The 17,817-nt window shown below is 37.4% G+C and overlaps 1 long non-coding RNA gene across 1 annotated transcript; it reads left to right on the top strand.

Moving 5' to 3' along the window:
* The first annotated feature begins 5,562 nt into the window (after nt 1-5,562).
* LOC106075118 (uncharacterized) lies at nt 5,563-14,055 on the top strand. Its single transcript, XR_008780323.1, has 4 exons — nt 5,563-5,721; nt 9,140-9,272; nt 10,334-10,397; nt 13,951-14,055. It is a non-coding gene; the product is annotated as an uncharacterized LOC106075118 (long non-coding RNA).
* The last annotated feature ends 3,762 nt before the right edge of the window (nt 14,056-17,817 follow it).

Below are 17,817 nucleotides of genomic sequence, written 5' to 3'. Positions count from 1 at the left end.
TTTTCCCATCACACCAAAAAAGAGGATCCGTTCACTTTTGATGGCAGATTCTACATTTCATTCATTCATTAACACACAAAGTCATGGTACCAATCCATCACAGAAAAAGTGAGGGCCCCAACTTAGGTGAAGATACCTTTTATTTTTTTTATTTCTTTTGGGGGAAGGCGGGAGTGCTAACGTGTCGTCACAAGTCTGAACAACGTGGCAACAAGCTATTGGTGTCCACTACCCACAGCTTGCGACGTTACATGTCAGTGTTTAGGACTTCTGTGACGATTAGTCTCAACCACACTCGGAATACGCTAATTCCACCGTTACAATTTTTTTCAATGAAAAAAACAAAATAATTTAAACTTGGCAAGAGAACTAAAAATAATTTTGCTGAACGTCGTCTGGTATTTACGCATGTAGGCTCTTTCGTTATAATAATGTCAAGGTCTTCGATTCCGAAGATTGAGGATGAGTTCAGTGTTTCACTTAACTACACAAACCCAGAAGTGACCTACATATTTTTCCCCATTTCGCTGGCGATCTATATGTTTTCTTTCCTTTTTCATTAATGAGTTTCATCTCTAAATATCATTCTCTTCTTTGCTCAAGAGTTTGGACGAGAAGAAGAAGTAAAGGAAAGATAACTCTCTTATTTCTGCAAGTCGGACGAACTAGAGTTACGCCACGGATAATAATAAAAATTTAAGAGTTTGTATTAGAAAATAAACTAAAGTATTCTTGATTAGTTTGAGGCGCGAGAAGCTTCTTTAACCAGATTCCAAAATTACGGGATAATGCAGTTATTTTTTTTTATCGCGCGTAGGATTGGTATTTTCCATATTGAATAACACCCCAAAATGACAATTTTTGTCTATATATTTCAGGAGATATGTATGAGTTTTCAAAAGATTTTTCGTATATTTTGAAATTTCAGGAGATTTCCAGGAGCTCCTGTTAAATCGACAGGAGGCCGCTGGAAATCTGTTATACGTTAAACAATGGTTAAATTTAATAATTTATACACTTAGAATTAGCGCGGGTCCTATGAAAGTGCAGGGTCCACTTAAGTTTATGTTTCGGAAGATTAAGCGTATCGTCTTTTTCAGTCTAAAGCCATACGATTAGATTATTATAAAGTAGACATTATTCATTCCCTTAACCAGGATGTTTCTCGGAGAAGGAGGAAAATGGTGCATTTTTTTTTAAAATTTACTATATATATATAGTTCGTCCATCGTGGTTCGATGATGACCACTTTGTCATCCAGGGGGCTGAGGGCTTTGCACTGGGGTTTTATGCCTCCTCATGTGGCTGGTGAGACCTATGTGAGCCCGGAATGTTCGGCCGCACACTGGGCAGGTTATTCCAGCTGGAGCTAGTGTCGTGGGCCTTGCTTTTCTTTTCTGGCGTTTTTTAATATACATTAGTTATTAAGAGCCAAATTATATCTTTAAAATTTGTATAAAGCAGGCATTGTCTTATTTTTAAAAAAGTATTTTTATATGTTTTTCTTATTTTATTTGCTTGTTTTTTTTTCTTGAATTTTTAGAAACACTTACGGAAAAAGACAGAATTCCCAAAAGTAGTGCAGGTGACATGTATTGCAATGCGGCAAAGGTGAGAGGTTCTGTTTATTCTATATATTTTCTGGAACTTATTTCATACTCATAGACCGATCAATGACACTGTCACAGCCAAATGATTGGCATTTGTATTACAGCCAAAGTGATGATGTAATTGTCTTTGGCTTAAGTTAGGTCTTATTCATTTTGCTAAGGCTTATATCTAGTATTAAGCAATGAATATATAATCGTTATATACACTTTGGGGGCGCAGTGGTTGAGTGGTTAAGCGCTTGGCTTCCGAAACTGAAATCCTGGGTTCAAATCTCGGTGAAAACTTGGATTTTGAATTTCAGGATTTTTAGGGCGCCTCTGAGTCCACCCAACTCTAATGGGTACCTACTAAAGTTGGGGAAACTAAAGGCGGTTAGTTGTTGTGCTGGCCACATATAGATCGCAAGGTCTGAAAGGGGAACTTTATTTACTTATATTGAAATTAAGGTACGCTATGAGCAATGGCGTCATGAGGGGTTTAGGAAGGGGTCCTGCGGCCGCACAGAATGACGCTGATTATGTAAAAATATTAATAGAAAGAAACATATGTCCTTTACAAAACATGTGGCAGGCAAGACTGACCACCTCCTTTGCTTCCTTTAAATTATGTCCGAAATCCATTTGGGTTTACTAAGGCCACTAAGTCCACTAAGGCTACTAAGTCCACTAAGGCCACTAAGGCCACTAAGGCCACTAAGGCTACTAAGGCTACTAAGGCTACTAAGGCCACTAAGGCCACTAAGGCCACTAAGGCCACTAAGGCCACTAAGGCTACTAAGGCTACTAAGGCCACTAAGGCCACTAAGGCTACTAAGGCCACTAAGGCTACTAAGGCCACTAGTCCAGCATGTCTACCACTCATTGCACTGCAAGACATTTTACTGTCTTAGTGTTCATTTCTTTCAAAAGAAATCAAACATTCATCAGTTATTAAGCTATCTTGTCTGTCACTTTGTTTGTATGTCTAACTATTACTATTCTTTTATATGAAATAAACAAAATGATTTATTGATTTACTTTTCAGAAGCATCAGACATGGAATAAAAAAGAAATTATACTTTTAGAAATCAATAAAAACAACTGAAAACAAATAAATGTAAAACCAGCAACCAAATATTTTTGTGTTATTTTGATGTTTAAATATAATAGACTTTAATTCTATAAACTTTTGATCGCCTAAAGACAGCACGGAAAACCTTCTCCCAGATACCCCCCTCCCCATCACCGGTTCACAAATGAGATTGAACGATAGCGCTCTGAGCATGCTATACGCATGAAAGTAGCACTATATAAAAGCTACAATTATTATTATTATTATCGTTTAAGTAAAATTGAGTAAACCTTACAGAAGACCTCAAAGAAACACCGACATAGTGAGTCAGTTAGTGAACCTAATCTCTCATTTACTTATGTCAAGAACACATTTGAAACTTTTGGCCTGGACCCAAAGACAACGCTTTTGGAAGTATTTGGTGAAAATTTTGAGGGAGCTGAAATAATCAGTTGCTTTATCTGTGTTAGATTGAAGAAAAAAAAAAAGTCACAGCTGAATAGATCTTGATCTAGAGTTTCTTTAGTCTTTAGTTTAGATTCTAGATCAAGATCTAGTTTAGATCTAGACCTAGTTTAGATTCTAGATCAAGATCTAGTTTAGATCTAGACATGCTAGAGTCTAGATCCAGATCTAAACTAGATCTAGAACTAGACTAGTAATCTAGTTGTAGTCTAGATTCCAATTCTATATCTTGTCTAGATTTTAGTTCTAGGTTCTATTTCTAGATGTAGTAGATGTAGTTTTGAAATCTAGATCTAGTCTAGATTCTATCTCTTGATCTAGTCTAGATCTAGATCTAGATCTACACTATATCTAGAACTAGTATAGAAATGTAGATCTTGTATAGATCTAGATTGTAGATATATTCTATATTCTAGATCTTGTCTAGACCTATAACATAAATAAATCGACTCTTATTAAGATTAGTAGGTCTACTACTGAGTAATAGTGTATTAGTCCTGTGCTGTCCACATGGGAAACCTGTTAAGTTGTGCAGGCTTATTTGTATACTCCAATAATCAATCGAAATTGTGGAGGGATAGGTATCTTTGAGCAGTGGCGTCAATAGGCGGGGCGAGGAGTGCGGTACGCACCGGTCGACACCATTTTGGGGTGACAACCAAGTTTGAAAAATTATATATTGGCAAAAGCAGACACATAGGGAAAAGAAAAATAATAAAATCATTAGATATATGCCCAAATATGTCTAGACATAAATAATAAAATCATTAGATATATGCCCAAATATGTCTAGACATAAATAATAAAATCATTAGATATATGCCCAAATATGTCTAGACATAAATAATAAAATCATTAGATATATGCCCAAATATGTCTAGACATAAATAATAAAATCATTAGATATATGCCCAAATATGTCTAGACATAAATAATAAAATCATTAGATATATGCCCAAATATGTCTAGACATAAATAATAAAATCATTAGATATATACCCAAATATGTCTAGACATAAATAATAAAATCACTAGATATATACCCAAATATGTCTAGACATAAATAATAAAATCATTAGATATATGCCCAAATATGTCTAGACATAAATAATAAAATCATTAGATATATGCCCAAATATGTCTAGACATAAATAATAAAATCATTAGATATATGCCCAAATATGTCTAGACATAAATAATAAAATCATTAGATATATGCCCAAATATGTCTAGACATAAATAATAAAATCATTAGATATATGCCCAAATATGTCTAGACATAAATAATAAAATCATTAGATATATGCCCAAATATGTCTAGACATAAATAATAAAATCATTAGATATATACCCAAATATGTCTAGACATAAATAATAAAATCACTAGATATATACCCAAATATGTCTAGACATAAATAATAAAATCATTAGATATATGCCCAAATATGTCTAGACATAAATAATAAAATCATTAGATATATGCCCAAATATGTCTAGACATAAATAATAAAATCACTAGATATATGCCCAAATATGTCTAGACATAAATAATAAAATCATTAAATATATGCCCAAATATGTCTAGACATAAATAATAAAATCATTAAATATATGCCCAAATATGTCTAGACACATCTAGATGGTAGTTTAAGTGTAAATGACACAGTACATAACGTTATACCATTTCTGTCTTAAAGTATAACAAAGAAAACCTGTTCATACGCTGGTTATAACTTTAATGAAATGTCATTGTAAAATTTGCAAAAATATTTGAACAATCGTCCTAACAGTTGGATTTTCTATCTGATCAATAAAAGTAGGTAATCAGCCTCACTGTATTGGTTCGTCAAAAAGACCTAACTAGCAATAGTGTTTACTGGAACATATTTTAAGTAAGTCGATGAGGTAGGGGTGACACCCTGAGCTACCGACACTGTATCGGGGGGTTTCCATGCTGATCTTAGAAGATCACTTAACGCTACTCTACTTATTCCTGAAGAGTTAGAAGAGTCTTATCAAAGACGACGTGTTGCACTGTTTGATTTTATGTGAAAAATAACGCCAAATGTTGTTTTTTTTAAAATAGTATTACTTTAAATGATCAAAACAAGACTATTGCTTGAATATCTTTCTGGTCCATTGGGTGAATTCGATGGGGCCCGCCCCTGAGTTCGCAATCTTTTTTTTTATATTGATTCTTTATAGCTCATATTTTATGCTTTTATCATTTAAATTTAATCTGGATTAATCAGATGACAGATTCTTGTCAAAGCGCAAGTTTTATACATTTATTTTTTGTAGTCAGTTTTCTTAAGAATGGCAGAAAAAATATCTTTGTTTAATCTGAGTTGGGGAGGGTAGACGTCTGTAGGGTGTCGCAGGACCTGGTTGGTTAGCCCTCTCCTCCTAAACGATTCTAGTTCAGGGGGAAACAATAGAGTTCCTCCCACACAATCTTTTGCATTCAGTCAGGGGGATATAACCCAGAGCTGTAAGTACAAGGCACATAGAAAGAAAGAGCGTACAGAGTTTTCAAGATGAAGTCCCTACTTATCGTCGTTCTATTTTTGGCTCTGGCAAGGGAAGTCACTGGACGTAAACAATTTTCTTATTCTGTAGCTGATGCATGCCTAAGTTTAAATAGTTTATTTATTATATTTAAATTTTATATCGTTGACTAAGCATTAAAGGGAAGTTTGGTCTGTTTTAGTTGAAGAATGGCACTTACATAGCAAATCTTCAATGATTAAGCTTGATCATACACTACAATCTTTATCTCGATCGGTGGGGGGAGGGTCGGGGTATCTGGCAGAAGGTTTTCGTGCGCTTTTTTTGGCGCCCAGGGTACACAACTCTGTTGGAGTCGCGTTTGGAGCTCAATAATAATAATAAAAATAATCTTTATTGTCCATATGGAAATTAGTCTTACAATTTGTGCATTACACCAAACAAAAAACATTATAACTATAAGAAACCAAAGTGTACATTCACACCAGACTCACTCATAATTTACATGTGACAAAGTTTATATCAGATTGTTCTTATTTAATGATTTGATTGCCAGGAGAACAAAAGAGTGTTTGTGTCTGTTTGTCTTTGCTATCGGTGTCTTGTATCTATTTTGTGATGGTAAAATCACAAAATCCTGAAACAAAGGGTGACATAAGCGTGCCATTCGCACGGCGAAAAGGATTGCTTCTGAATCTAACAGGCGGTGAAAAGTTTGTAGTTACTTGGTCCTCAGAGAGGACAAACCTAATTCGTTTGTGAAATCTGGTGAAATTAAGTGTCTTTGTGAAATGTATTCCTATTTTAGACTTCTGATTTGTAAAATATTCATTTTTCTGGAACTTATATTCAGTTGTTCATTGCGCCTTTATGGCTGGATTGCCTATGTATTTTATTTTTATATAAGTAAGTATATATCGTCTGCTGACAAGTGTGTTGCTTGGTGATATTAAAGTGTGTCGTTTATACTTAAGACTCAAGTCAAGCGTACAAGAATATAAAGTAACATCTAATGAATTGACCAGTAATAAGGGTGTTACATATAACCCTTGAAAGGTAGCCAAGGGATTAATGCCCCTGAGCCAGACATCCCTCTAATTCAAAGTTTTATTTTAGTCTTCGCTTGCGTCTTACCTCTTTGGCAAAGTATGTAGGTCGCAACTGAAATACTGCAGACATCTTTAATCACTTTTTTCCTCTTCATAAAATATTGGATGCGTGCTGGATGAGTGCCAAAGCTTGTGGTATCAAAAAAGAATCTCGTTTAAAACTAAGCTTTTGAATTCTGGGAGTTTTAGGACGCTCATAGTCCACTTATCCTGACATAGCCTTGTTACTCGTCGTCCATTTGAAACAGAGAAGCTTTACGTCATTTTACGTCATCTGCACTCATAGGTCGCAACGTCCGAAAGAGATAACTTATCTTATGATATTAAATACAGCGAAATTTTAATTTCTAGGAACGTATCCCCCCCCCCTTTCCCATGATAGTCAAGAAAACACTATATTTCATTATTAATTTTCATTTTAAAAAAATCATTTTTTCAAAACTTGCATTAATGTTGTGATAACAGCTTTAAAAGGAAGAATGTACTAAAACGTTTATATTGCGCATTTGTTTGTTCCGGATGTTTATGTGAGAAAGTACTTAAAAGGAGTTGACGCAATCAAATGAGAATAAATAACCTCTATGACTCGTTCCTGTTGAAATAGATCTAATGGCTACGCAACTTCCTATTCAAATCTGATTGGGTGTCGTTTATTTCCTTTTTTTAATGAACGCCTGTATTGTATAAGAAGATGTATATGTCAAACTTTTGTGTAGACAATTCAAAGTGGGTCTCAAATGTAGATAGTTTGGCAACAAATAGACCTCATTCACCAATCGTAAACAAACAAAATTTAGTCACGTGATCTTATTGATAAAACAATGGAAAAAAAAACTGTCACGTGACAACCATCATGAATTAAACATGAGATCGTAAATTATATAGAAGAGATAGAGCACCACGTGGCTAAATATTGTTTGTTTACGATTGATGAATGAGGTCCATTGGAACAATAGTAAAGCTTTTAGACTTAGATCCTTCCGCACCGTTCGGCGCATTGGGCGGCAAGCTGTCTCTACAAAGATCTGTCACTGGCGACGTCTGAAGCCTCTTCCTACGCGGTGTCCACTGTTCTAAGGTCCTCCATGAAAGTGTGACGCCAGGTAATATTTCCTCGTATTGGCCTGCATTAATTCAGATAGGTCAGATGTTTGCAAAATATATACAACAATACAAACAACTCAAGATACAAAATTTTGTTCAAAGAGAATTCGATGGATTAAAGAAACGTGAATCAAATTGGAGCATGTCTTTCCACCCAGAAAAATGTCAGTTATTAAGATTAAAGATTAACAAAAAAAAAAACAACAAACTAAAACAAACAAATTCCACTTATCCATAGTGCTAGTATAAGCATGGTATGGGTTGCCTGAGCCAGCCAGGAAAACCAATGACTTGGCAGAATTTAAGTCATTGGTTAATATGCATGACTAGATGCATTGCTCGTAGGACGTACGTAATCATCGTTTTTGAAATAACGTCTGTATTTTATAAGATAAAGATACCTCATTTCGTGATACGGAGTACAGAAAGATTCGCACTATGAGTGTACAGTGGCATAGCTAGGGATTTGGGGGCCCGGGGGGCTTGACCTCTTTAGGGGCCCCTGCATTTTGACATTCGACATCATGATGTGAGATAATGGCGTAATATTTAATGTAAAAACAAATTTCAGACACTCATTTCGGGGCCCACCTAAAGGGGGTCCCAGGAGGATTTTTAAATTTGGACTCCCACTCCCCCACTCTACCTACGCCTCTGTGTATGTAAAAGTTAACAACACCTTAATCAACCTATTAATTACTATTGTATCTAATGAAAATGTCAGTATCTCTGTCAGTATCAAATGTCAAGACTATCAATGTATCAACTATCAAGACTTAAATTGCATCCAATATCAAGATTTAAATTGCATCAAATATCAAGACTTTACTGTTATTTTACAAACTAGACTGACTCACAATGTCCAAGCTCCAAACTATCTCAGCTGTATCTAGTATCAGCTTTAAACTCAGCTCTTCTGTATTGAATATCAAACTTAAGCTCAACTCAAGCACTCTGCCCTTGACCGTTGACACGCTTCAGTGATTTCATATGAGCAATATAAACTACTGAAAATGTCTTAGGTCTAAGTGACAAATACTGAAGTACCCTTGAGCGTGGCTGACATATATAAATATGTGATTTGTAACTAGCTCATTTTTTTTTATTTATTTTGCGAAATTTTTGGAAAATTAAAATGGTATTGTTTCGAAATTCTTAATAAGAAAAAAGGTCTTCATAGACGTTACTATAGTCTTTAGTTTATACTGTTTTAATGACAGTAGGTCAATTATATAATAATTAAGTGTATCATAACAATCCTGTTTGTTTATGCTTTTCAAATCCAAACTTAGAGCGCTCATGTGTGTATGAAAAGAAATACAGAGAGACATATCTTAGTGGCGAGAGGACGAAGGACGGTGAATGCTATTGCATGGATGGATATATCGATTGCCAACCCAAAACACTGGACATGTCCTCGGCCCGGTAATACATAATCTAGCTGTTATAAATTATATTTGATGTGATAGACTCAATTATTTCATCACAGATATGGGCTTACCTGCACTTGGAGACAGGGGATTCGATTTATCCCCCTTTATGTAGCACCCAGTCCGCCCCTGATGATATGCAGTGGGTGCTATTTTAAAAGTTACTATTTTAATAATTCCATTCAAGTTACAAGTGGGTGTACACTGATCTCGAAAATAGCTCTAAATATTTTCCTAGAAATTCGATAATTGGTGTATACCGTTGAGAAAAGAATAACTAGCTCGTTGGCCACACTGGGGAAACTCTAGTTGGACCGTTACACTTTTTCAAAATATAAAAAGAAATTAATTAAATTTGGCTAGGGAACTAGAATATATTTATCTTGAAAGCTTTCGGAAAAGTCCGATAGTAGGCCTTTTCATTAGAAAGTTTAAAAAGATGTGCAGGAACATTTTGCGCACCATCTTGTAAGTCTAGACAATAGACATAAATAAATATAGACTTGCCGAAGGAAGTAACTTCATGTAACTTGAAAACATGTATATCTATTGTATTCGGATTTCCGAATTATGCAAAGTTGCATAATCTTCATTCTTAGAGATTAAACAAAACTACACTACCTCCTTATTTACAATATATATAGGTGTGTGGCTGAAATAGATATGAATACTTAACTTTTATATTGCTCATAAATGCTGTTAATAAAGTATACAAAATTGCAAGTCACAAATTTTCGTTTCACAAAACTCTTTAATCGGCCAGTCTATATTTATTTATGACTATGGTCTAGATCTAAAGTCCTATTATTAGAATATTATAAAGTCTTGTAGATTTATACATTCACTTAACTAGGATTTTTTTTTACTCGTGGGAGGGGGAAATAGGGGCGGGGTATATAGTAATGTTCTATTAAAAAAATATCTTATATTCATTAGTTATTTAGAGCTCTATAAGTTGTATAAAGAAGGTATTTTTTTTTTTTTAGTTTTTTAGAAGTATTTTTGAAAAGTTTTTCTTGTTGAATTTAATTTTCTTTTTAATTTTTGAATTTTTAGCTTCGTATCCAGAGACCGAATTCCCCAAAAATAATAAAGGTTACATGTAATGCAATGCACAAAGGTAAGAGACTCTGTTCATCCAATGTATTTTCTGAAACTTATTTCATAGTCATCAGCAGAACAATGACACTGTCACTGCCAAAAGACAGACATTTGCTTTAAAGCCAAAATGATGATGTAATTGTCTTTGGCCTAAGTTAGGTCTTGTCGTATTCATTTCGCTGAGGCTTAGTATTAAGCTATGAAAATGGATGCTTTTTTTTATATAATCGTTATATACACATTGGAGGCGCGGTGGCTGAGTGGTTGAGCGCTTGGCTTCCGAAACTGGGATCCTGGGTTCAAATCTCGGTGACAATTGGGATTTTGAATTTCGGGATTTTTAGGGCGCCTCTGAGTCCACCCAACTCTAATGGGTACCTACTAAAGTTGGGGAAAATAAAGGCGGTTGGTCATTGCGCTGGCCACTCGTTAACGGTCGGCCAAAGAAATAGATGACCTAAACATCATCTGCCCTATAGACCGCAAGGTCTGAAAGAGAAACTTTACGTACTTTACTTTTATATTGAAATAAATATAACCAGTGGCGTCATTAGGGGTTTAGGAAGGGGTCCTGCGGCCGCACAGAATGACGCTGATTATGTACAAATATTAATTGGAAGAAACGTATGTCCTTTACAAAACTTGTGGCCGGCAAGACTGACCACCTCCTTTGCTCCCTTTAGATTATGTCCGGTTGGGTGAACTGGAAGTTCAATGTCTCAATCTTCACCTAGAGTTGAGCTCGAGACCCCCCCCCCCCTCCCTCTCGGTTTGGAAGCCAGGCCACTAAGGCCACTAAGTCCACTAAGGCCACTAAGGCTACTAAGTCCAATAAGTTCACTAAGTCCACTAAGGCCACTAAGGCTACTAAGTCCACTAAGGCCACTAAGGCTACTAAGTCCACTAAGGCCACTAAGGCCACTAAGGCCACTAAGTCCTCTAAGGCCACTAAGTCCAATAAGTCCACTAAGGCTACTAAGGCCACTAAGGCCACTAAGTCCTCTAAGGCCACTAAGGCTACTAAGTCCACTAAGGCCACTAGGCCAGGATGTCTATCACTCATTGCACTGTAAGGAATGTTACTGTTTTATTGTTCCACTCATTGAACACTCATTGCACTGTAAGGAATGTTACTGTTTTATTGTTCCACTAAGTCCACTAAGGCCACTAAGGCCACTAAGTCCACTAAGGCCACTAAGTCCACTAAGGCCACTAAGTCCACTAAGGCCACTAAGGCTACTAAGGCCACTAAGGCCACTAAGGCCACTAAGGCCACTAAGGCCACTAAGGCTACTAAGGCCACTAAGTCCACTAAGGCCACTAAGGTTATTAAGGCTACTAGGGCCACTAAGGCTACTAAGGCCACTAAGTCCACTAAGTCCACTAAGTCCACTAAGTCCACTAAGTCCACTAAGGTTATTAAGGCTACTAAGGCCACTAAGGCTACTAAGGCCACTAAGGCTACTAGGGCCACTAAGGCTACTAAGGCCACTAAGTCCACTAAGGCCACTAAGTCCACTAAGTCCACTAAGTCCACTAAGGCCACTAAGTCCACTAAGTCCACTAAGGCTACTAGGGCCACTAAGGCTACTAAGGCCACTAAGTCCACTAAGGCCACTAAGGCCACTAAGGCCACTAAGTCCACTAAGGCCACTAAGGCTACTAAGGCCACTAAGTCCACTAAGGCCACTAAGGCTACTAAGGTTATTAAGGCTACTAGGGCCACTAAGGCCACTAAGTCCACTAAGTTCACTAAGGCCACTAAGTCCACTAAGGCCACTAAGGCTACTAAGGCCACTAAGTCCACTAAGGCCACTAAGGCTACTAAGGTTATTAAGGCTGCTAAGGTCACTAACGCTACTAAGGCCACTAAGGCTACTAAGGCCACTAAGTCCACTAAGGCCACTAAGTCCACTAAGGCCACTAACGCTACTAAGGCTACTAAGGCCACTAAGGCTACTAAGTCCAGTAAGTCCACTAAGTCCACTAAGGCCACTAAGGCTACTAAGGCCACTAAGTCCACTAAGGCCACTAAGGCTACTAAGGTTATTAAGGCTACTAGGGCCACTAAGGCTACTAAGGCCACTAAGGCCACTAAGTCCACTAAGGCCACTAAGGCTACTAAGTCCAGTAAGTCCCCTTAAGGCCACTAAGGCTACTAAGGCTACTAAGTCCACTAAGTTCAATAAGTCCACTAAGGCCACTAAGGCTACTAAGTCCAGTAAGTCCCCTTAAGGCCACTAAGGCTACTAAGGCTACTAAGGCCACTAAGTTCAATAAGTCCACTAAGGCTACTAAGGCTATTAAGGCTACTAGGGCCACTAAGGCTACTAAGTCCACTAACGTCACTAAGGCTACTAAGTCCACTAAGGCTACTATGTCCACTAAGTCCACTAAGTCCACTAAGGCTACTAAGTCCAATAAGTCCACTAAGTCCACTAAGGCTACTAAGGCCACTAAGGTCAATAAGGCCACTATGTCCACTAAGTCCACTAAGGCCACTAAGGCCACTAAGTCCACTAAGGCCAATAAGGCCACTAAGGCTACTAAGTCCACTAAGTCCACTAAGGCAACTAAGTCCACTAAGGCCACTAAGTCCACTAAGGCCAATAAGGCCACTAAGGCTACTAAGTCCACTAAGTCCACTAAGGCTACTAAGTCCACTAAGGCCACTAAGTCCAATAAGTCCACTAAGTCCACTAAGGCTACTAAGGCCACTAAGTCCACTAAGTCCAATAAGTCCACTAAGTCCACTAAGTCCACTAAGTCCACTAAGGCCACTAAGTCCAATAAGTCCACTAAGGCTACTAAGTCCACTAAGGCCACTAAGTCCAATAAGTCCACTAAGGCTACTAAGGCCACTAAGGTCAATAAGGTCACTATGTCCACTAAGTCCACTAAGGCCACTAAGGCCACTAAGTCCACTAAGGCCACTAAGTCCAATAAGTCCACTAAGTCCACTAAGGCTACTAAGGCCACTAAGGTCAATAAGGCCACTATGTCCACTAAGTCCACTAAGACTACTAAGGCCACTATGTCCACTAAGGCCACTAAGGCTACTAAGTCCACTAAGTCCACTAAGGCCACTAAGGCCACTAAGGCTACTAAGGCCACTAAGTCCACTAAGGCCACTAAGGCCACTAAGTCCACTAAGGCTACTAAGTCCACTAAGGCCACTAGGCCAGGATGTCTATCACTCATTGCACTGTAAGGAATGTTACTGTTTTATTGTTCTTTTTTTTTTTAAAATCTAAGATTTATTAGTTATCTTCTCTTATATAATACAGACGTAAAAGAAGATGATTACGTCCTACGCGTAATGCATCTAGTCTTGCATGTAAACCAATGACTTAAATTCTGCTAAGTCACTGGTTTTCCTGGCTGTCTCTGGCAACCCATTCCATGGTCTAATAGCACCAGGGAAGAAGGAGCATTTGTACAAAATAATTACGTTATCCGTCTGTATGTCTGTCCGTCAGTTTGTTTGTATGCCTATCTTTACGATCTTCGTTATTTCGGCTAATTAGTCTTTTATATAAAATAAACAAAATTATTTTTGATTTACTTTTCAGAATCACCAGACAAGTTTCCTTCAACGAATAAAGAAAATGTAGAAATCAATTAAAAAACAAACACACAATTAAAACTATTGAATAAATGTAAAACCTACAACCAAATATTTGTGTGTTCTTTTGATGTTTAAAAAAGAATAGGCTTCATTTCTATAAACTTTTGACCGCTTAGGCTTACTGAAGCATTTAAGTAAAATTGAGTAAACCTTACAGCTTAGACCGTATCAGAGAAATACTGATATAGTGAGCCAGTTAGTCAATCTATGTTCTCATCTACTTATGGTACGAACACTTGGGAAACTTTTGGCGTGGAACCAAAGACAACGCTTTCCCTTTTAGAAGTAATCTCTTGTTTTACCAGCGTTAGAGTGAAGAAACAAAAGTCACAGCTGAGTCTGCTATGCGTAGTGAAACAGTGCACTCCTAATGCTCTCATGATTAAGTTCACATTATTTACTGCACTCGTAATCTATATTAAACAGCAATCATATTACATATTGAAGTAATAATGCTCAATTACTGCACTTATTTGTCTTTCTTGTAGAATCGATAATGCACTAATTTGGAATCATATTAAAGTCATTATGCAATCATACAACACTCATATTGCCCGTATACTGCTGTCATGTTTTTCTCAAATTGGGAGGCGTGGTCGAGGGGGCTAAGTAGGCTTGAAGTTGGTTTGGCTTGGCTACCTATGAAGGGGGCTCGAGGTTCGACACCCGACTCGAGCAGAGTTGTGTTTACTGAGCGCCTAAAGGCAGCACGGTAAAACCTTCCACAACTGAGATTGGACTATAGCGCTCTGAGCATGCATACTATAAGCATGAAAGTAGCGCTTTATAAAAGCCATAATTTATTTAATTTATTGGCACTCAGGTTACACTCATATTGCAACAATACTGCTCTTATATTGTACCTGAACTGCTTAACAACTCATAAACATATATTCAGGACTGTCCATGGGACATATTTTTCTATCCCATCCTATCCCATGGCAATTTATGCCCGTCCCATCCCATCCCATGGGATTCCCATTATAATATTAATATAAAATACAGTTGAAATAAAATCATTAAATTTATGAAAGTTTAGGTCTAGTGTGCAACCACAGCTTTAGTTAGATCCTGGAGCCCATATTTTCGTCGGCCATTTTGCACTTTAGCAACTGCTAAATTTAAGCCTTAAATTTATTTTACAATATCAAGTATCGACTACCATGGGAAATACAAATGTACGCTGTCCCATCCCATCACATGGGACGTTTCTCATGGAATTCCCATGGTAATAACATTCCTAGGAAAAACTGCGTATATTGGTGTCATGTTGCACCTCAATTAAACTCACGTTGCTCTCATGTTGCACCTCAATTAAACTCACGTTGCTCTCATGTTGCACCTCAATTAAACTCACGTTGCTCTCATGTTGCACCTCAATTAAACTCACGTTGCTCTCATGTTGCACCTCAATTAAACTCACGTTGCTCTCATGTTGCACCTCAATTAAACTCACGTTGCTCTCATGTTGCACCTCAATTAAACTCACGTTGCTCTCATGTTGCACCTCAATTAAACTCACGTTGCTCTCATGTTGTCTTTACACTTCACACACATATATAGTGTTCATACTGTGAGAACATTGCTTAAGTGTACTCAGTGTCAAGGTGGGTTTTTATGGGTTTATTTAGGGGTGACATAAATTAACGAGGTTCTCTACTCTGGTGATAATATAATCAAAGAGCAACAGCAAACCAAGTTGCATAATAACTGAACAACGAATAACTGGTCAACGATTTTTGAATAAAAACAATATTTAATACAAAAACAAAACTAAATACAAATAAATAATATTCCGAACATATACAAACCAATGGGTATTTAAATAATGCATTGTTAATTACACAGATGAACACACCTCACGCACGCACACTCAATTTCAGCCACACGGCTCGGTAGCGTCAAGTACTACCAAAAGGATCAAGAATCAGTCACGGCTCCTGGGGCGAGCTCAAAACTACCCTCTCCATCATAGCCCCAAGCCTAACATCCGTTAAAACGGGGAAACTGTGGAACTGTAGCGTAAACAGATCCTCCAGCTAGAGAGATCTCTCTGCTACAAAGACAGTACGGGAACTAAGCGTGACGTAAACACACACACACTACTCTTGACACCAAAACGCGCCCAATACAAACTAGTTCCTATACTTAAAAACACATTTATTAAACACCAAAACGTCACGCGCACACGACACTAAGTTAGCATTAATACTGCATTCCAATGGCACTTATACTGCACTCATCACACAGTTATACTTCACCTATACTGCAATTGGTCAGGATGGCTGCCTGGTCGTGCGGTTTGCGCGCTGGACTGTCGTTTGGATTTATCGACGGTCGAGGGTTCAAATCCTGCCCACTTCCATCCCCCGCCGTCCTGCGGGAGGTTTGGACTAGGAAGTAAACTTCAACTCTGAAGGAACATCCGAAACATGTAAAACAAAAAAACAAACATATACTCCAATTACATTGCAAATATCTTGCACATAAATCGAACCAATCTGCACTTATAACCCAATCATATTGCATTCCTAGTGTCCTCAAACTGCACCCATAATCTTTCTTTCAATGTATTTATTTAAATGAAAATATTAAAAAAGTGATTGACCTCCTCAGCCTCGTCAAGCCAATGCAGTTACCACTGTGCCTGGGAGCTTATGAAAATATGGTTTTGAAGTTATTTAAAAATGTTTCTTTCTACAAAACTATAAAGGGGACTAAGTCAACTTATACCACCTTATCAGTCAAGTAATTTTTTTCCCTTGTTCGAGATACCAAACAAAATAATTTATTTACAAATAGTTAATTAACTTATTGTTTAATTTTTTTTAAAAAATTTGATTCTTGTGTTGTCAGGTAAAAGAAATAATTGTGCTAAATTTCTGCTTGATCCCGAGATCGGGTGTCGGAGAAATAACCTGTACAAACTTTTGACCAGACAGACAGACAGAGTGAGTTGATATAAGCTTTGTAAAGACTGATGACAGCATTTAGGAAACTGACGAGATAATTGTTAGGTAAATAGATTGGGTTTTGGAGCTAGTCGCTGCTAGACAATACTGAGCAATCTTCAAGAGAATAAACTTTGCTGATTTGAAAAGGAGCAATTTTAAGTATTGTATTTACATTGACTTACAAGTGGCTGTATCTTAGCTTGCTATTTAAATCTACCCAATAACTACAGGACACCGCAAGACACTGCGACAAAAGCTCAAGATTGAATCAAGGTAAAAATGTAGAACCTAACTGCTTGTACGAGTTGGTTGCTAATTGAATAAAAAAAATCTGGCTAAGTAGAGTTTCTATCGTACCTATACAACAGTAAAAAAAAAAAAGAAAAAAAAGTGGTTCTGGGGATAAGTCCCAAAAAGCCTCCATAGTCTGGGCACACGAGTCGTCCTGACCCCGCTTCCCAGTGGTGGAGGCAGCCCAGGCCTGAGAAAGTTACTTTCGCACAGTGCAGGATACGCCACAGCCCTATTGGCTCATATTTCTCACACGCAGGCCAAACGTCGACTCACGGTTCCCCCGCTGAAGAAGAGGAAACCGTGTCTCATATTCTGTTTGACTGCCCCAGACTTGCTGGTCTCCGTCTCGACAGGTCTGGGAATCCAAAAATTCTCGACCTGTATGGTTCCTGGCAGTAAAATTAACGATGCGAGCATTTTTTTTTCCCACCATTTTTACAAAAAATAAAAGAAAGTAAATTTTTAGAGTTTACACAATTCGTTTAGTTATTCCAAAGTATAAATATATTACGAGAATAATAATAATAATAAATAATAACAATTAGGCCATTAATGTAAACAAC

The sequence above is a fragment of the Biomphalaria glabrata genome, chromosome 10, assembly GCF_947242115.1.
Source record: "Biomphalaria glabrata chromosome 10, xgBioGlab47.1, whole genome shotgun sequence".
NCBI lineage: Eukaryota > Metazoa > Mollusca > Gastropoda > Planorbidae > Biomphalaria > Biomphalaria glabrata.
The sequence above is the reverse complement of the archived record's forward strand: the minus strand, read 5'-3'. Positions and strand labels throughout refer to the sequence as shown.